The sequence below is a fragment of the Poecilia formosa genome, unplaced genomic scaffold (genome assembly GCF_000485575.1).
Source record: "Poecilia formosa unplaced genomic scaffold, Poecilia_formosa-5.1.2 Scaffold272, whole genome shotgun sequence".
Lineage (NCBI taxonomy): Eukaryota > Metazoa > Chordata > Actinopteri > Cyprinodontiformes > Poeciliidae > Poecilia > Poecilia formosa.
Window position 1 is genome coordinate 872,113 of NW_006800211.1, and position 21,125 is coordinate 893,237.

At 37.8% G+C, this 21,125-nt stretch overlaps 1 long non-coding RNA gene across 1 annotated transcript in view; it reads left to right on the plus strand.

The window, feature by feature from the left end:
- The window catches only part of LOC107838522 (uncharacterized), a 28,514-nt gene extending 24,295 nt beyond the window's left edge, over positions 1-4,219 (plus strand). Inside the window, exon 4 of the long non-coding RNA XR_001664608.1 lies at positions 4,117-4,219. This is a non-coding gene — a long non-coding RNA (uncharacterized LOC107838522). The remainder of the gene's footprint in view (positions 1-4,116) is intronic.
- Positions 4,220-21,125: the final 16,906 nt, after the last annotated feature.

Below are 21,125 nucleotides of genomic sequence, written 5' to 3' on the forward strand. Positions count from 1 at the left end.
ATTCCTGTTCAGGGTTTGTAGATCAGAATCAGGATCAGTTAGAATCCTCTGGTCTGATTCCTGTTCAGGGTTTGTAGATCAGGATCAGTTAGAATCCTCTGGTCTGATTCCTGTTCAGGGTTTGTAGATCAGGATCAGTTAGAATCCTCTGGTCTGATTCCTGTTCAGGGTTGGTAGATCAGGAGTCTAAAAGTATTCGCTAGTTTTTCTGGGTTCCGAGTTCTGATCCCTGTTTGGGATCTGATAAATCGGTCTAAGTCTGTAATCTCTGGATGGTGAAACATTTGTCTCTCCTTTTCTCAAACAGGGAATCGGTTTTTAAATTTAACAACAAATCATAAACATTTATTTCATAAAAACACAGGTGGACTAGTTACCACACTGTAAAAACACAAACTCTTACATTTGATCAAGTTTAGTGCAAATATTTTAGCACACCTGAAATAAGACAAAACTAACTTCATTAAATTTAAATCATATTGAGACATTATTTACTTAAAACAAGCCTCAATATCACCCTGAATGTTTTTTTATCTCATTCCAACGTGTTGAGTCGATAACTCTTCTGTAAAATGGCCGACCATAATTTCCCCAAACGAAGCCGTTCCCCAGTAGGCGGGGCTTGTTGCTCCAACGCCTCCTCTGATTGGCTGATAGACGCTGAACGCTGAATTATGAATATATTTCATGTAACTGTAACACTCCTCATTTTAATTACATTTTTAAGTTAATGGAAACTTTGTTTTTCTGACATTAGCAGACTAAGATTTGTGCATCTGTAATGAAATCGCAGCAACTGAGTCGATGAAAAGACTTTTTAAACCATTTAAATAATAAACTGAACTCAATGCGCTGATTGATAATCAATGAACTGAATTGGTTCAGTTTATTTTATATAGATAAATGTTTTATTGTTCAGTCAGTTTTGAGGCCTGTCACAATAAATCAATTAATCGCATGTTAAATTAAAACTAGTTCAATAATTTCAATCATAATTTATTCCTTCATCTCAACTAAACCTTTTTTTGAAGGTCAGTTTTATTTACAGAAACTTCATATTTTATTTTATTTGCTGTTTCTGTTGCTTTATTTTAGATATTTAAAATATCTTCCAGTTTTAGTGTTAAATGCTCATTAAATTTATAGTTTATTGATCATTGAGAATTTGTTCTTCCATAATTTTGCCACTGTTACCATTATGTTACTTATAAATGGTTTCAAAACAACAATATTATCATTTTTCATAACTTCTGAGGTAATTTATCGTCCAGTAAATGTATTTTTGTGACGTGTAAAAATGTTTCAGTGTTGCTAAAATGAATAGAAAGGTAAACCCACAGCCTGTAGGTTTACCTGTGGTTGTTGGAACAGGAAGCGCCTGATGAACTGCATATTGAAGCGTCTCCCTGGGTTTGTTTACGTCCTCTCCGTCTCCGTTAAATCGACTCCGCCATCATTTTTGAGCTCACATCCGTTTAGGGCAACAGCTGTGTGATGACGCTCACAGATTGGATTTTGTTCACGTTCGTGTGATTTACAGACGCCTCAGACATGCATTCTAATCAGCATTGTGCTGTCAGGAGGTAATTCATTACCGAAACCTCCCAGAGAGCGGACGCTCCCCCGACGCAGCCCAGATAACAAACAGCAGGAGGGAAACAACATGGAGGCCAGAGGAAGGATCCCTCTTCTGCTTATTGGGGTTTTGGATGCTCCTAATAACTGCAGATCTTTTTGTTTTAACTGAAAATAACAAATCCAGAAATCCAGTTTCCCCTCAGAATGAGGAACACGGAGGAAGCCGAATGATTTACTGCTAATTCAGTTCTGGTTTCACCTGGAACCGGTTGTTCCGAAATAATAATAATAAAAAAATATGATGGCCGTCTTATGGTTTCCTACCATCACAAATGTAAACATTTAAATGGAGTTTTTAAACTCTGCTGAGACTTTAACTAGACCTGTGAGCTTCAGTTGGATGAATGAAAAAAACTGAACAACAAATATTAGGAAAACATTCAACTGGATTTAATTTACTGATTATTACAAATCAATCCAAATCAACTCACATTTTCCAGACTGTTGTGTTTTTTCCCTTCATTTAGTTTCCTCACTTTTCTGCTTGAGCTTTACTGTGAGACGATAAAATAGAGATTTGACCCGAAACCTTGAAAAGCACTTTGAAAACCTCATATATTTATGTTTTAATAAATGTATCCATTTAACTGGTTCAATCAAAGATAAAAAGCATTAATTATAAATCTGTCACATTATAAACTAAAAAATGTTGGTTATGTGAGAATAATATAAGTAAATCATGTCGTTAATTAATGAAATGTTTTTTATTCATGTGGCTGTTTGTCAGAAATCCTCAAACGATCTGAACTAACGGCAGTATTAATCCTTTCCACAGCCATAAATTCTGAACTAAAACTTGATTTCTAAAACACTCTGTTAGAAACTTATCAGTTTATTTTATTTAAAATGATTCACTAAAACTCAGGCAGATTTTATTGGGACATGCTTGTCTGGTTTTACTGCAAAGTTTTAAATTTTAAAAAACTGAATTTTTCTGCCTTTTTTCTTCTTCTGTGTCAAAATGACAACAGACTTTCAGCAGGTGGTATTTTTTCCACCTCAATCTTCAACATCTTTGTTGAAATCATGAAATTGTTTGGTTCTGCTTAAGTTTACACAGATATCCACACAATAAATACATAAATAATTCTTCATTTATTTGTGGATGAATGCAGACAGACTCTGTTTAAAACATTTGAAATACTGTCAAACTTTGGATTTCCAACGTTTTGCACAATTTTCCTCAGAGTTCTGCTCTTTGACCAAGAACTGGTTCATACAAACTAATCACAGCCAGGATGTTCGTTTTGTAAAGTAATTAGTTCTTAATCTGGTATTTTCCTCCTCTGGGTCAAAGTACTCCAATTAAAAGTTACACATTTTCTGAATTTTGCTTCTGTAGTAAAATATTTTTACTCCAGCATGGATAAACGCTGAACATTCACATTTCTGTGAGCCTCGGGCATTTTCACTGTACTCTCCTTGTGTATTTAATCTTTTATTGACGCATTTTAAAGCCTTGTACTCTAACATTTACCAAACCCCGTAGTGGGCGTGAGCTCTCTCAGTTCCTGCATACAAACTGCTGTTTAGCTGCGTTTTCCAGTGTCTGTTTTCCGTGTTTCCCTCTGTCTCATCTGTGCCACCACCTGCTGTTTACGAGAACACAACAGCCACTGGAAATGTGCAGAGCGTAAAAAGTCTCACTTGTGTCCAATTGGGCTCCATCTGCAGAGACCGGCCGGCTCTGCGGGAGGAGGTCGGAGCGAATGCTTCGGCATACAAACCCACTGATTTCAGGATGCTGTTCACATGTCGTCTCCTAGCAACTGTCAGAGTGGAGCGTTTGACCATGACCGCCGCCTTTCTATAAACTTCATAATACTCCAGCAATTTAGTTCTGCTCTCCAGAAACGGCGGCCGGCGCCCAGAGGGAATCGAAAGTGACGCCGGATGCTCGTAGTTTTCTCTTTATTGGTCTGAACCTTAGAACCTTGTGCCTACGTTACCCACCATGCAACGCTGATGTCTGACAGTCCTGTCAGAAGCGGTGCCGCGTTATGTCTGTCTGAATAATCGAGTTGACAGTTTCTGTTTCAGCGCTTCTGCAACAATGAGCCGAAGGAGGAAGGTGAGCAGAAACCCATGAATATTTCATGGCCTGTTTATGGATTTTTCCTTTATCGCCATGTGGAAAATGTTCGCCAGTAAACAAGCTGAATGTTTTAGGTTTTTTTTTCCAGTTCAGTGTCCTGACATGTCAGCGTTGAGCTCAGCTGAAAGTTTCGGCTGCTGCTTTTGAATTGAAGCCACTGCAGAAACAAACACGAGGCTTCGTTCATGTCAGTGGCCTCTTGTTATACTTCAGATTTCACAACTTCTCCTGTAAACATCTAAAACACTCCATATGTCCCCAACACTTGGGGTTCATTCACAGCCCAGTTCAGTCCGATTTAATCCATCTCCAGTCCGTCTGTCTAGAAAGTCCTGTTGGGTTGTGGATGTGTGAACGTTAATCAAACTCTGGTCCGTCTACAGACCTCGGTCCGGTTCGGTTGAAGTAAACTCTACTTCGGTTATGTGAACGCCAAGTGGACCGGAGACCTCTCCAAAAGCAGGAAGTGGACTGCAGCACAAGGCATTCTGGGTAAATATCAACTAAAAATCAATCAAATTTTATTTGTATAGCACATTTCAGCAGCAAGGCATTTCAAGGTGCTTTATATAATTAAAGAAAAAAATAAGAACAGCATGTGACATTGAATAAACAGTAAGAAAGAGAGAAAAAAGAAAAAGATTAAAAAAGATTTAAAAAAAAGATAAAAACATACTTTTGTTACAGTATTTAAGCGCCTGTTGTCGCCGGACTCCGCCGTCCGTTAAACACGGGTCTTATCCAGGCCCCGTCGCCTGACGGGACGGAACTTACAGATTTTTAGTCAAAACGCCATTTAACAAGGATTCTCACACCATAATATAACTAAAATAAACATGCTAGCCTAGCGCTAGCAGGAGAAATGGCTCGGGGTCTTTAGCCAAACACTAAAGAGAAATCCTCTAAAATCTGACGCCTCCATTTTGTTTCCATTTGGTTAAGACGGAAGTTGCGTTCAGTGTCTTCAGAAGTTTTTGTGTTGTTTCCTTCAGTGTTGTTGGTGCAGCGCCCCCATAGGCCAGGAGGGGAACAGGTTGGTTTGACTCAGAGCAGAGAAAGATCCACAGCACCTGGAGGAGCAGATGGTGGAGTTTTAGTCCCAGTTGAAGCCAGGTTAAAATGTTTTACCTCATAAAAACATCACGAATTATGAAACAAGCAATAAACATTACACTGTGTGAAATGCCATCTTTAAAATCATCAAGCAAATGCACATAAAACATGTTGATCAACGTTCGACTTGCTGCTAATCAAAAGTGGGATTTTAGCCTTGATCTAAAGGAACTCAGTGTTTCGACTGTTTCGCAGTTTTCAGGTAGTTTGTTTCAGATTTCTGGTGCATAAAAACTGAAAGTCGTTTGTGGATGTTTATTTCTAAAATATGCCACATTTGGAACCTTTCTGAAGCTCTGCAAAGTAAAATCTACTTTTCTACTCCAGAAATATGAAATATGTCCCTGATATTTTCTGGAAAGTAACTTCTTATAGTTCAGTCCTCCTTAGTGCCTGCAGAGCCAAAATGCAGACAGGGACATACATTTTAGGCTTCAATAAAAAAAACTTTAAGTAGAACAAAATAGATGGAAAAATCCTGCAAAGAAACAATGAAAAATCAGGTTCTTAAGATTCCAATGGAATCAGTGCGTTGCAATGGTCTAGTCAAAGTCCAGACAAACAGAGAAAAATGTCTGCTAACCTCAGTGGACAGAGTTAGAGATCAGACAGGAAGCTGCTGGTTTTATGTACTTACTGTTTACCATGTTTTATTTGTTCTGAAATGTTTTTCTGGACAAGTTTTTATCTCTCAGCATCAAAATTTTACTTTTAAGGTTTGATTATATTTTACTTTTATTGTGAAAACTACATGAAAGAAGGAATGTTAAAAAAAACAATATTTTAATCAAAAATACATCAAATAAAACTTGTCAGGGTTAAAGTAAATATTTGTAGCTTTTCACGCTGCTGTCACCGTTTCCTATTATCAGATTCTTCTTCTGTCTTTTTTTCTTTTCAAGGTCACTCAGGTTGATTTAGAGGTCGCCACTTTGGAAATACGGCAAAAATGAAAAGTCTCCAATTATTTGATGGGTGAAAAAGCATCTAGGGTTCTGTTCTTGAAGTTTATTACTAAATGTTTGAGTTAGTTGATTTTATGTGAACTTATTAAAATTGACTAAGAAAATATAACCGTATATTTTCACCCGTTTTGAGATGGATCTGATTTTAATTCACTTTTCTTTACAGAATTATTTTAATTTAGGAGTTTTTCCAGAGTAAACAGTCAGTTTTTATCATGCTGCCACATTTCAATCAAATTTAACTGCAGACTTTGATTAGGCCATTCTTTTTTTTTCTCTTTTTTTGCAGTCCCAGACCATCACACTACCACCTCCGTGTTTGACTTGTTAGTCAGTCAGACATAGGACAGGAAAGCTGTTCATAGTTAATAGGAAGATGCATGGACAATCCTGGAAGAAAATCTATTAAAAAGACTTTTTAAGGTGTTTTTACGCATTAAATAGTGATAAAGCTGCTCTTATTGAAAAAAAGAGCAGATTTTTATTTTTATTTACGTTTTAATGTTAGCATAATTATATTTAGGTGGTGCTTTGGGACGAAAAATGAAATAAAAACGTTGAAACTAAGGTTGGTTCATCTGCAGCACCCGGTTTGTTGGTAAATTATTCAAACAACCAGCTCTTTAGGAGAAAACTTTGGTTTGCATGTGCAGGCAGTGAAGCTCTGGATGTTATAAAATGTGCAGCAGAGCGCTCATGCAGAAAGCTGCACTACTCCACCTCGCCCTGCTTGCATTTGCTAATCCGTGTCCAGCACAGGTTGGTGCACTTACACTCCGTGTTCCCTGTGAAAGCTCCACCTTCTACCCTTTACTGCAGCATGGATGCTTCTGGAAACCACACGCTTTGTTAGTCCGACAAACTGAGCCTGGTGTTCGTTTCTGCTCACTCTGAACAATAACATCACAGTAGCTACCGACAGATAGCGCCGTTTAAAGGTGAATATGAATCAGAGGTAAATTAAGTATTCTTTTGTTGTCTCTGAGTTGAGATAAGTCAGGCATTGGGGTCCAGTTCCTCTGCGTGTCCTTGGTTACATAACTGTCTGTCAAACCGCATGATGAGGGAAGCGAAAATTATCAAACGAAAACAGTTCCTCCAAGGAGTTCGAGTTAATTTTAAATGAATCATTTCTAATATGATTTCTTCCACAACACAAAAGACTGAACCTGTAAAGGAAATATAAGCACATAACTTCACTGCATCACTTCCTACTGAGGATGTTAAGTTCAGTTCTGTTTGTAATGCTAACATATTAGCTCAAGTCTTTAGCATCTAATTCGTTATCGTAGCAGTTTACAGTGACATGTTGCAGTCACCAACTTTTAATAAAAGTTACTTAAAACATTTAAGCATAAACTGAAAGAAATGTAAATTAATTGTTGATCTTTGCCGCTTTTCTGAGGGGAAGCCATGTTGAATTTCAGCAGCTAGTGGCTGCTAGCGGCTTTGGAGTCTGGGCTGATTGTTTTTCTACCTTTAGTTGATACTTTTTGATGTGGAAATCTAGTACTAATAATAATATGCTCTTCAAAGTGCTTCTTGTGATAAACATTGTAAAACAATGCTTAGAAAAAGCTTAAAATATTAAAACAAAAAGTCATGCTAGCAGCATTAGCATTCGTCTGTGGGATTTATGTAGCATTAGCCAATCGGCTAACAGAGAGCGACATGTTCATGAAGAACAGCTGTGCAGTATGTTCAAATGACATTTACTAACAAAGTATTATTCAGTCATTTATTTGTCAATAATTTAAAAGAGTAAGGCGGCCATATTGGAACGGCTCTCCATGTCAACTCTTTGACTTCCTGCTGACTTTTCTGACTTAGAAATTGGAAAATCTGATGACCATAGATTTCTAATGTAACTTAAAAAAACAAGTTAAATTCAGAGCAAACACAATATCAGCTTAAACTATGTAGCATAAACCTATTTTATCACAGTAACTGAAACCAGAATTTAGTCAAAATAAAATGAACTTTTTAGGGTTTTTTTGCAACAGTGAAGCATTTAGTTCATGTTTAGACATCATGGGTGCTGAAAATGGTTTTCTCTTTCCAAGTTAAATTTTCATCTTCGGCCTTAATATAATCAGAAAAAAATAATATCAGGGAGCATTTGCTTTTTTTTTCTGACCAAACCAAATGTTTTTTTCTGAATATTCTCCTGAAATGTTATTTTTAGCTTTACTACTGACCAGCAGAGTCAAAATGAAACAAATTGTAACTCTTGTAGCAGAGCTGGATCATCCTTTTTATAGCAGGATGAAGCGTTTCCGTTCCCGTCTAAGGTCAGAATTTAGTTTTCAGCACATATTGTAATTAAAGCTGAGGTCTAACTGAGGACGTTTCGCTCCTCTGGCAAATAAAGAAGCTAATTAGGGCCAGACTAAATCTGCTGAGTGAAACATATACAGAATCGGCCTTCAGCATAAAAATACGGAGTCTGGAAGTTCATGGAAACGAGGTCAGGGTTCGGATCCGTTGTTCCAGGTCCGACGCTGTTTTTCTTTTTCATCGTTATGGGCTGGAAAATGCAGATTACCACCAGATTGCTGTGGACGTTGCTTCTGCAGAGCGTTTTTAGTCACACTTTTGCTTGTGGGCAGAACTGAGATGATGCCCAGCTTAAAATATTATTTAAAAAAAAAAAATCTTTTCAGAAATCTGCATTTCTCTATTTTTATATTTCCTTCAGGATCTCAGTCTGATGTTGTTTCTCTTCTTCATGGTTTTCATGAAACATTATTGTGTTTTCACTAGTTTGGATGAAACACCTGCAACCTGATTGTCGCATATTTCATAGAGATGTTATTTAGTTGTTCTCAGAATACTGACAGAAAATCCAGATAGTTTTAATTTAATCAAACCATATAAAATCTCCATGTCTCCAGAAATGAAGGTGTTGCTCTAAGCTGCTTTCAGTGCTTTTGTAAACCATAATCTGATTAGCAAGCTAAATATTTAGCTTAAAACTAAATACTTAGCTAGCACAGAGCTAACTAATATATAGCCGAAGCTAAATATTTAGCTTGCTCACTAAATTAGAGCTTAATATTCAGTTTGAAAAATAAATGTTACGTTTTAGACCAAAAACAACAATTTCAAGATTTTTTTTTTTTCGTGGTTCAGATGAGTCTTTCAGATCTTTGGAGAATAAATACTGTTTTATTTGTGTAACCAGGTGAAAAATGGGTCAAAGCATGTTCTGCTTTTATTTCACCGACTGGTTGTAATTCTTGTTTTTGTCAGCATGTGGTGCTGTTGTTACAGAGAGGTCTAAAATTACCGGAAGTAGAAAAAACCTCTTGTTTATGTACCGTGGCACTAACTGGTAAAACGGAAGCGGAGGACATTTTTTGAGCCGATGCCTGTTGGAGAAGAAACTCTATGGCCACATGAACAGGAATCCAGATGTTCGGTAATTAATGTTGAACTGAATTATCTTCCGTGGACAAAGCTACAGAGATGATGCTAATGTTATGTTTTTATGTTTGTCCTCTTCTAGAGGGGCCCTGCCTCCGTTTGTTATATACCGTTGATAGATTTCAGCTTTTATGTGAAGCTACATTGCTACTCTGTTGAAAGCTAACAGCGTTGGAAGCCAAGGCTTTCTACTGATAAAATACGGATCATTCATTTATCCATTTATTGAACCTCATTCTTTTCATTTTTTGCAACTCAGAGGAAAAAGTGTTTTTTTTATTTATTTATTTTAATAAAGAACCCCTTTTATTTGAAGGACGGTGTGCTGTATTTATTCCGACTTTATTTGTTTTTCATGTCTTAGTGTTCAGATCTAGAGGTTCGGGTTTTCTCCTGAAAGACCGGCAGCTGCTCGGCTCTGCTGTACATTCAACATGATGCGGCCCGACACGCAGCGACGGATAAATTATTGATTGTTGAACAATTAAACAAACACAAGAGTTTTATTCTTAGAGTTCAGCTTAAATGCATCGTGCCTGTTTTCTTTCTTCTTTTTCCTGTCAGGGTGTGTTAGCGCTGCGCTGCCGCTCCGCCCGGAGACCAAGTTTGGATAATTCAGGCTCGTCTCTCTGAGATTCCTCAGAAATATGTGATGTGAGCAGCAGAGGGAGAGAATGTGAGTAAAGACTCGACTTTATACAAGAACAGGGACAAAACCGGGTTAAAGAACAGGGAAAGGGAGGGAGGTGGAGAGAGAGGGATGGGGGGAGAGGGAGAGAGGTGGAGAGAGAGGGATGGAGGGAGAGGGAGGGAGGTGGAGAGAGGGGTGGAGGAAGACTGAAGGAGGTGGAGAGAGAGGGAGGGAGGGAAAGGGATGGAGGTGGAGAGAGGGATGGAGGGAAAGGGAGGGAGGTGGAGAGAGGGTGGAGAAAAAGGGATGGAGGTGGAGAGAGAGATGGACAGAAGGAGTGTTCCTCACAAAGATCCAAACTCGTTTTCTTTCTCTGTTCAAATTATTTATAGGAATGAATGGAAAAACCTGTTTAGTGTGGAGTGTTGCTAGATTACACAGTCAAAAATGATCAGCAATAATTTCGGTTATTTAGTTTAAAATGGGGTTTAGTCTTTCAAAGTCATATTTTCACCATGTTATTAATTTATAAATTAGTTAAGTATTTAGTGAGCAAACTAATTATGTAGCTCCAACATAAATGTCTACGAAACAAGGTAAATGTTTAGTTTATAAACTACTTTGGAGCTAAATGGTTTAAGGGCACAAATGTTACTTTCTAGCTAATTATTTAGTTTGCTAACTAGATATTTGGGTTTGGAGCTAAATAGTTGGTTTGGAAACTAAATATGTAGCTTCACTCTAACTGTTTAGTTATCCATGTAAATATTTAGCTTGCAAGCTAATTATTTAGCTTTCTAACTAGATATTTGCATTTGGACCTAAATAGTTTGAAAACTAAATTTGCAGCTCCACACAACTATTTATTTAGCAATGTATATATTTAGTTTGCAAACTATTTAACTATTTAGTTTGCAAGCTAACCAAGTAGTTAGTGTTTAGTTAGCAAGCCAGTAGTTAAGCTAGCTTGCTAACTAAACACTACTTGAGTGTTTAGTGTTGCTAAAATAGCTACAAATAGTATTTAGCTTACAATATTTTGTTAGCTAAATAGTTAGCTTACTAACTATTTAGCTTGCTAAGTTGCTAAGTAGATGTTTAGACTGGAGCCAAATATTCAGTTTGAGAACTAAATATTAGTTAAATCTGAATTTTAGTTGTTTTTTGTACAGTAACAAAATGTGTAAAAGTTTAGCCGCCTTCCTGCAGCACTGATCCTGGTTTCTTTGCTGTTTTTCTCGTGAACATCGTTCGTTTGGTGAACGTTTAGAACGAAGCGACAGAACGAAGAATCTGACTTGTTGAAGCTTTAAATTTGTTCCAAACTGAAGGTTTTAATGGATCAGGCGGATCGGCTCAATGTGTGCGACTCTCATTAACGCCCTGAAGAAACTCTGGTTCTGTTATCGTTTCCCTCCGTTTGGGCCGAACGTTTCGCCGATCAAATCAGCAGATTTTATTCTCCCTGCAGAGAAAATAGTCAGACATCTTTATAAGTTTATGTTTTATTAAAACCGCTGCTGCTCCACAGGGAATTACTCAGTAAAGTGATACAGACATGAGCTGTGATTATTTATGCTGCTTGTGTTTTAAATAAATCCAATCTGCTGTTTAAAATTTTCACTTAATTATTCTGCGGTTAATAAAACACATTTCTGATCTGGATTCCTGGAAAAACTCAAAAAGATTAATCCTGACTGGAAACAAGACGATACAGGGAATCATATAAATGATTTCTTTATTCACTTTTCTTCTTTTTATGATGATGAATCACAGCTGAGTAAAAATCCAACGTTCAGTTTCTCAGCTACAAAATCACAAAGTTACTGAAAACCAGAAAAAATTAGTTTTAAAGCAGAAATATTCAGAAAACTGGAGACCTGACGCCCTTCACAAGAAGAACAAACCATTAATTTTTTTTTTTTTTTAAAAACTACCAGGAAAATTAAGTGGAAGAAAAACGTGTGGTAGAAATGTAAAAGTATGCACTAATTTGCAATATTTGCTGCCATCTTCACAGTTTTTTTTTCCATTAAAAAGTGTCCAAACGGTTTCCCTCCTGTGCGATGGGGGTTGTTCCTTTCTGCTGTCGCCTGGTGCTTGTTCAGGTTGAAGGATTGAAGATCATAAACTGAAGAGTCAAATCTCCTGGCTCCTTCAGTGGAAACTTGATTCTGATTGAACAAGAAGTTTACATACCGCGGATAAAAAGAATCAGCCACAAATATTTTATTACACTTGAAATAAGACAAAACTTATGAAGTTATAAAGCATCTTTTCAGGATAGGATCTTGTTTTAAGTAAATAATTCCTTAATATTGATTAGAAACCGGCTGAGAGCAATGAGTCGCTGTCAGATCATTTCTAACGACAGGCAGGACTTTCTTTCGGATTCCAGACAGCAGGAACTTCAACTTCATTTATAATTCCTTTAAGGGTTTTATTGTTAAGTTTTTGAAATTGGCTCATTTTTTTCTGCCTGGATTTAGTGTGGATGATTAAACTTCTGATTTTTAACATTTTCTCTGCAAAAAAGCTGGCAAGTTCACTCGAGTAACTTTTTTTTAAATGTGCTTTTAGGAATATTTTCACTACGTTGTACTTTTAGTAATTTTATTATGAAGCTTTTCTATTACTACTTTAAAACATATTTTAACCAAAAATCCACCAGACAGGCACGCCTGGAGTTTCTGCTAAAGTTTAAGTTTTTTATTCAAAGAAACTGATTTTGAAAAAAAAAAAAAATACTTTTACCTGATTTTATTTGTTTGTTACTTATATGTAATTTTAGTCCTTAAAATACTAAAATTTCCACTTAACTTTATATTTCGGTTCGTCTGATGATGTAATTTTTAAATATTAATTGATTAATCTGATTAGTTACTCAGTACTTCAGTAAACTTTTACCAAATAAGTAATTTTTGGGGTTTCTGTAGATGATGACGCTTTGTGACCAGGTTCAAATTCACAATCATTTCCTGCTTTTTACTGCATTTTTTCTGCTTTTTTCATGGTTTCTATGACGATAAAGATCATTGATTGATTGATAACTGTTTGACCAGATGAATGCGGCTGCTTCAAGCATCTAGTAGATAAAGCAGACTGGAAGAGCTCCGTTGTTGTTATATAATAAGCTGATTTCATCGTGTCGAAGCAAAACGCTGCGACTTTTAGCAGATAGAAATCATTTTGCTGATTCTGAGTGAAAACGAGAGAATTTTGCTCAGATTTAATTTCAGAGTGAGAAGAAAAGATGGATGTATTGCTTTGTTTGGTGTTTTATTTAAACGTATCTTAAAATAAGCTTTTCTGCGAAGCGGCTCCCATGTAAGCAATGAGAACTGAACAGAAGCAGATAAAGTTTGCAGCTCCTGAGCCTTAAGACGTCCGGCTCTCATCTTCACATCAAACCCAGCGGCTCAAATTAACTCCAGCATCAAAGATTGTGTTTGAACTACAACAACAAAAAGGTCCAAAAGATTTCCTTCCTTTCATTAATCCTCAATCTGCCCCTGAAACGTCTCCGCTCCAGAAAGGGAAAAAAGCTTTTCTGTTTTTAAGATGATTTCCTCGGTCGATCAGGACAGCAGAGCCGCTTTACTTCAGGTTTACACCTTCAGCTTTTATTCCAGTTTCATCCATTTAGTTTCTGCTGCAGCAACAATTTAAAATGAGTTTTTTAACATCTCCACAGTAACAGTTGACTCTTATTTCTGAAAACATCTTATGAAGATTAATCTACTATATTTAACGTTTATAAAACCAAACACTGAAGATGAGGAATAGAATCATTTCTTTGTAAATTGAGTTTTGAAATGGCCAAAAAGCCAACAAAGTGTAAAAACATCATTGCATTCAGTCAAGAAGAAGAAATCGTCTTCCTTAAATATTTTACTGGACTTCTAAAAATATTTCACAGTGCTGAGTTACAGGCTTTTTATTTGATGTTGATAAAGTATTTAGGGTAATGTTTGCTCTTGTATTTCCTCCCAGATCTTCTTCACTTCCTGGCTTCATGATGAAGATTATGCATGACTAACAGTTTTATAATTAACATTCAAGTTGGTGCGTCTGGCAGAGAAAAGTTAACTCAGAATAAACGAGTTGAATATTGTTTCACCGAGTTTCGTTGAGGATTTAATCCATCACATTGATTTTCTATTGAAAAGGATTAGGGGCAATGAAAACAAAATCTGATTTTAATATCAGGATTCAGATTTTTTTTTTCTAAAAAAAATTTGACTTTTTTTCACAATTTTAACTTTAATCTCAAAATTCTGAGATTGAAGTGAGAAAAATTTACTTTTTTCTCAGAATTTTTACTTTAATGTCAAAATTGTATCATTGTACAATTACATTCAGAGTTTCTGACTTTAAGACACAAAAATTGACTTTCTCACAATTTTGACTTTAATTTCAGAATTCTGAATTTTTCATCAGATTTCTAACATTTTTCTAAAAATCTTGACGTTCTTTGTTGTTCTGACTTTTCTTAGAATTGTAACTCTTTTTTTTGCAGTTTGGACTCAAACTGCAAAAAAAAAAAATTCAGATTTTTTCCCAGAATTTTGAGTTTTCTTGGAATTAATTGTTTTTCACAATTTTGACTTTAATCTTCTGAGAAATGTTTTTTTTTTCCAGTGGCCCTAATCTTCTTCCATACATTCTACTTCAACACGCCTGAAGTATAAGTAAAAATGTCTAAATATTGTTTAAACTATTTTGAGGCGAATAATGGGACAGTTTTCAGCGTGTATGTGAAGCTGATAGGGAAAAGTCCCAGATCCCTGCAGCACTGAGTTATTGAAGCAGTGGGACTGAATAGGAACCTTGAGAACCTGGCAGCGTTTTGCTTCCTCTTCCCTTTGTGTCGGCCATAACTCGCCCATAAAGCCTGGCATTAAAGAGCCACTTTAAAACCCAGAGCCTCCCATCAGATTCGTGTTTCGCGTGTTTTTGCCTCCTGACCCTCTTTCCTTCCTCCTTCAGTTCGGGTCTCAGTAGCCGTGACCGGTTCAGATTCACGCTCAGGAAAATGATCTGAAACATGTTGGGTTCATAAAGGCCTTTTGTTTCCGACTGTCTTAACTCAGAAAGCCGTCAGTAAACTAAAAGCTAATGAGGATGACATTTTGCCTCTCTTCTTACAAAACGTTTTAGCCACAAATTGATTTTCTCACAAAAGCAGATGGAGAAAATCTTCCTGGTTGTTTTCCACTGCGGCGGTTTTCATTCAGGGCCGAGGAGCCGCGCCGCGCCGCCCGTCTGGACTCTAATTAATCGTCTGAAAGCCCTGCAGACAAAAGGAAACTCAACCTGAATAATTAATCAAAGCCGGTTTAGTTGTTAGTGCGACCATGACCAGCAGTGAGGGTGAATCAGATGATTAAACGTTTCATAAGGTGTGGAGGCAAAGATGAAGGAAAAGCTGCAGGTTTGTGGATCAGGAGAGGAAGACATGAGTCCTGGTTTTATTAAAGTTTTATATGCAGACCTGTGTTCTCCGCAGGCTGTAACCTTTAATTAGGACTTTTTGAATTTATTTCTGGTGATTATTGGAGGACCATCCCTGACCTCAGCTGAGCCCCGTCATCTAAAAGTCGACTCTGTCGAAACTCTTTCGTGAATTTTGTTACAACTTTTATCCTGAACGATGCAGTTAAGTAAAGTAGGATTTTAGTAACCTGGCTGCCCTTCAAAAAACTCTGCTGAAGTAAGTTTTGTTCAGTTTCAGCATACAGACTTTTAATACTTTATTTTCACAGAGAAACGATTAAAAAGTTAGTAATAAAGTCCTAGAATCAATCTGGAAACGGTTAAATAAAACCGACCTGGTTAGCAGGAACCAATAAACCGCAGTGCGTTGGCTGGGGGACAGAAATGTTCGAAACACACCAGCTAGTCCCGTTTGTCTCCACACCAGTATGACCAGTCCAACTGGGCCATAAAATAGTGCAGTGTTTCTCAAAGTGGGGACCACGGCCCCATGGGGGGCCGCTAGGGGGCAGAGAGGGGCCTCAAGGAGTTACTGGTAAGATAAAAAAAATACTAAAAACCAATCGAGTCTCAGTGTTTTCATCATAATTTCTATTATGATAAAAACATAAAAGAAGAGATCTTTGTTTTATTTTGTGAAATATAAGTTAAAGTACTTGATATAAATTAATTCTGATGCTCATTTTCTGTTAGGTGAGAAAGAAATGGAAACTTTTCTGACAAAAATAATGAGGAGCCCACTCTGCTGTAAAAACAAACAAAAGCTGTTGTGCTTTTGTTCTCGGCATCAGGAGGAAACTCCCGTAGCAGTCCGCTCCTTGAAATTTGAAGCTAACTAGTAATTTTCACGAGCTAGTTCTAAGCTACCAGCTAATTGTAAAAGCTTCTAGTCACCCAGGTGCCACTGCAATTGCTAAAAGCAACTAGCTACCTTGCTCCAATGCTAAAATGTACTAGCTTCCTAACTACTAATGCTAAAAACTTTTTACATGGCTACTAATGCTAATAGTTACTAGCTACCTAGCTGCTAATCATAATAGTTACTAGGTATCTACCTGCTAATGTAACATTTTAAAAAGTGTCTTATAGCAGCATTTGTTGTGAAATGCCGCTCTGTAAGTAAACTGAAGCTAATGCTAAAAGCTACCAGCTGCCTTCTTGCTGATGCTTAAGACTAGTTGCTACCTATTTCTTATTTCTAAAAGCTACTAGCTGCCTAGTTGCTAATGCTAAGTAAGTCAACATTTAGCTAGGTGTTTGGGCTCCGTTTGTGTTTAACTGTCGCCAGACGTATTAATCTACAGGTCAACGGGATATTTAACGTATTTGACTGGTTTGTTTTGTTAAATGACGGGAAGATTTTGACAGGTTATAATTAACACCCTCGACTGGTGCACATGGGCAGACATTATAGACTTTACGCAAAGAGTTCATCGTAGAAGCAGCTAAAATCAATCAATAAAAAAATCCTTTCTGAATATCATCTCACGGACTCTGAACTAAATGCGTCTTTCTGACCGGGAGCTGACGGCGTTATGGACCGGACGCTTTGGAGCGTCTGGTTAGGAAGCGCATTGCAAAGCTTTGGTTGAAATGGATTTTAACTCCAGTCTCCATTACAGACCAGAGCAAACCAAACAGAATGCAAAGAGCTGGCAGTTTACTTTGAGGAAATAAATTACGGTGCAGAAGTTAGCGAGACCGTAACTTGCGCAGTGCGCTGCGGACGCGGCTCCGCCGCTGCGAAGAATTAAACTTAACTTACCCAGCGGTTTTAACAAATGGAGCTGATGACGTGACACTCCTGCGCCCGGAGGAGAGCAGCTGACGTAACATCAGTTCGTTTCGGAGAAGCAAAACTACGCAAAAAGATCCTGGTAAAAGCGCACACCGGACCGCGCAGGGTAAAACACACAGAGTTCAACTGATGGGTTTGGATCAGGCAGATCCAGCTGACTGATGAACCAGTGCAGATTCCTCTGCAGATGCGAACCAGGAGGAATTTGTGAGATTGTGCGTTCAGACCACAGCAAGATAAGTGACCGTAATTTAAGTGGAGCCATTTAATTTATTATAAGTTATTGGGGCCACAGTCAGTGGTTTTTGTCTCTATGGAGAAAAAGTTAGATGCATTTATCTGCTTTATGTATGATGGGATCTGGATTCACGGTTCAAATGGGTGAATTTTAACTAAACCATATGAAAATGCAGCTAAATGGCCTAAATAATATGATTATAACTGACGGGTAAAAATAGTACATGACCGATTTTTTTTTTTTTTTTTAGTGCTGTTGGTCAACATGACGGATAACAAAAAAGTCTAGTGTGACCTCGGGGCTAAAGTAAAATAACTGAGCAGTTTATACCCGTTGTTGTTTCTTTGTTTTGTTTTTAGCATCTAACTTCTCGATCTTCTCCTAAATCATGTTTCACCTGCTCGTCTTTAAATCTAATTAAATCCTCTTATCGTTTTGGAAGTTGAACTGATAAATTTGTTAAATCTATCATAAAAGCTGACATTTCATGTTGTTCTACAGCCATAGCAGTTTGTATCGGTGTAGTAGTGCTATTATTATACAAAAACATTTTAAGACATGGAGCCATAAAGTTGTGCTTTATGGCTCCATTTGACCTAACATTTCGCCTCTTTTATATTTAACTGGATTTTCTGCCTCCAGTTCCTCTGTAAGACGGCCAAACTTCGGTGAAAGGAGTCTGAGGCTGCAGGTGGATTTCCCCTCTAATGGTCCGGTGAAGGGCATATTTGTGTTGTGTGGGATTCTCCATCCATGACATCCTCCTCCATCCTCAGCCGTTATTTCCCGCAGAGTTTCTCCTGCCGCCGTGAGCCGAGGAGAAACTTTGATGTTCGCCGAAGCGCCTCCACTTCAAAGTTCCTTGGAGCAGGATTAACTCAGGAAGGAGATTACTGTAATTGGGGACCGTGGAGGTGGAACAAAAGGTTATTCTCTCTCTGTGTGTGTGAGAGAGAGGTGGATGCTGTACAGTGAATTCACTGAAAACACACATTGATGCAGGATATTACAGGAAAAAATCAGGTTAATCCAGCAATTCTATAAAAAGCCTGTTTGGATGACTTTCCCCAGTTTGTATCAGAAACATAACGAGGCAGAGGACACTGCGGAGCGGCTGTTTATTTAGGAGAGATAAATACCTTAATGGTGCATTAGTGCTTGGCTCACAGCCGTCACAGTCAGCTCGGCCGAATTATTTCTGTAGTGATGATAAAAAAGAATCCCTGTCTAGTTTGTGTTCCTGCCTGTAGAGCTGGAATCTGCATAAACTATGTTTTCACATCAACAAAGGGTTTGACGTTTCTCACCTCCTAGTTGTTCTCTAATTGTTATAATTTTGTAGATTTTGTAATTCTCTGTCTCATTAGTTCTGCGTTGATCCATCAATCTGTCGTCTGCACCTGCTTATAGAAGGTGCAGAAATTTTTTTTTGTTTGTTTAGAATCACAATCAATTCAAAATGATCGATTTCAAAATGCGGTTAAGTTGGTCATCTTTGCAGCTCCTACTTGCGAGTAAACTGCATATCGCATTTCACGTTCCCTCGGGCAACAAATACCAAAATAACGCCACAGAACATAAATCCTCCAGACCACCAGGGGGAGCCGACCAACTGATCATATGGGACTAGACTCTCAGTAAAGACGGGACACCAAGGAGAAAGTTGAAAGGAAGGAAGAAATTATGTTTTCATGTTTTTCACAACGTTATAGACCAGCAGCATGTTTACATTGATTATATTACCGACTCCAGACTCCCCCTAGTGGCCTGGAGGACTTTTGTTTAGTGCGCAGGTGTCAAACTGCAGTCCTGGAGGCCCGCTGCCCTGCAACTTTTAGATGTGCCTCTGCTGCACCACCTGAACAGAATAATTAGGTCGTTAGCAGGACTAAATGATCTACACAAGGAGGAGGTAATGAAGCCATTTGATTCCAGTGTTTTGTACCTGTGACACATCTAAAACCTGCAGGACAGCGGAGGACCTGAGTTTGGCACCCCTGGTTTAGTGGATCGAATTTGAAGCATTTTATACTTGCTGCTGTTGTTTTTGCTATTTGCAGCATTTTCCCTTTTGCTCTTACTTCCTGTGGTTCCAGTTTTTTCTCTCTTGCTGTTTGTAGATTTTTGCTCTTATTTTCTGTAATTGCAGCATTTTTCTGTTGCATTTTTCTGTGTGTGTTTGGAGTTTTGGAGTTTGCATTGTTCATGTGTCTGCAGCATGTTTTGAACCTGCCGGTCACCATAGCAACCGTTCCATTTTTCTTCCATTAAATACATAACAGGAAGTAATTATTTTTCTTACAGTTTGTGGAAGGATTTAAGTAGATTTCTTTGTTTTTTGTTATTTGGTTCAAAATGAAGAGCATTTAGAACAAATTTTAAAACTTTCATCAGTTCCAGACAGCGTCATCCTCACATCCTTCACAGGACCACGAAAAAGGAAGTAAACTATCAAAAACCTGGTGAGTTTCTGTGCAGAGACGATGCACACCTGTAAATGATGATGTCACCAGGTGTCTCTGAACCATCCAGTCACTGAACAGATCGTTAGAACAAATCAATCCGTTGAGGCGCCAAAACTTTCTCCAGCTGAACAGAAACTGAAGTTATCTTTGGACCTAAAGAGGAACGATCTAGAGTTTAGATCTAGAGATATAGATCTGCAGTTATAGATCTAGAGTTATATATCTGGAGTTATAGATCCTGAGTTATAGAGTCAATGCACAGCCTCAGTTATCACAGATAGAAACTAGACCTGACCTTTGACCTGAACCTTCAGAGCCACATAAAGACGGTTCCAAACCCGGCCTTCTTAAATGAAGAACATTTCCAGGATTAATGGACTCATAATGAAACATTGATTTGATTTATTGGATTTTGATTAAATGTTTATTCCTCTTTCATTTGGTGGCAGACTGCAGGAAGTTTCTATGACGTAAAGCAGTTTCAAATGCGTTGCTTGTGAAAATGTGCTATCAGAATAAACCTGACTCGTGGGAAGTGTTCACGTTCAGCTCCTGACGATGAAACAAAATGTCTCCTTCTGTTCCTGTTGGTTTTTAGCTGCTGCTGTTTGTAAAAGACATTGGTTCTCATGTATACAACTGAGTCTGATTGTATCAGACTCTTGGAGTCTAAAGTTTAACAGTTTAACACCTTATAGATGCTGGAAAGATTTTGTCAGAGCTGCAGACCTTCTTTTAAAAGTTTTTTACTTTCCTGATAAAATGTTGAACCTCTGCTGCTGTTTGGAGGTTTGACAAGGAAGGAGGACAAATCCCAGAATATTTCGGAGCGCAGAATAATCTCCTCATTATCACTTTATTTTCTGAGCCTCTGAATCTGTGCAGTGAGCTGTTGAGCCAGCAAATGAATAACGATTTCTAATTGTTGGACTGGCTGCAGACATTATCAGCTGGTTGAATTCCTAAATGATTTCTGCGCTGCTTGATTTCCACCCAATGAGCTGTTCATGTGTGAAAACACAGAAAACCAGGTACTGGTTCTGATCCGCCCCTCGTTAGCAGTACCAGCTCAGTGAGGCGGGATCCGGATGGAGAGGAGTGGAAAAACGGTCTGGATCTGAATCCTGTCGGCATGCTTAACATATTTAATTTGTAATAAACTGACTGGGAGGAGCTGAATTATTTGAAGAAGAAACAGGAGATCTGCTGTTGCTTTTAATTTAAAACATGAACCACCATCTTGGATGTGAGCAGGAGAAA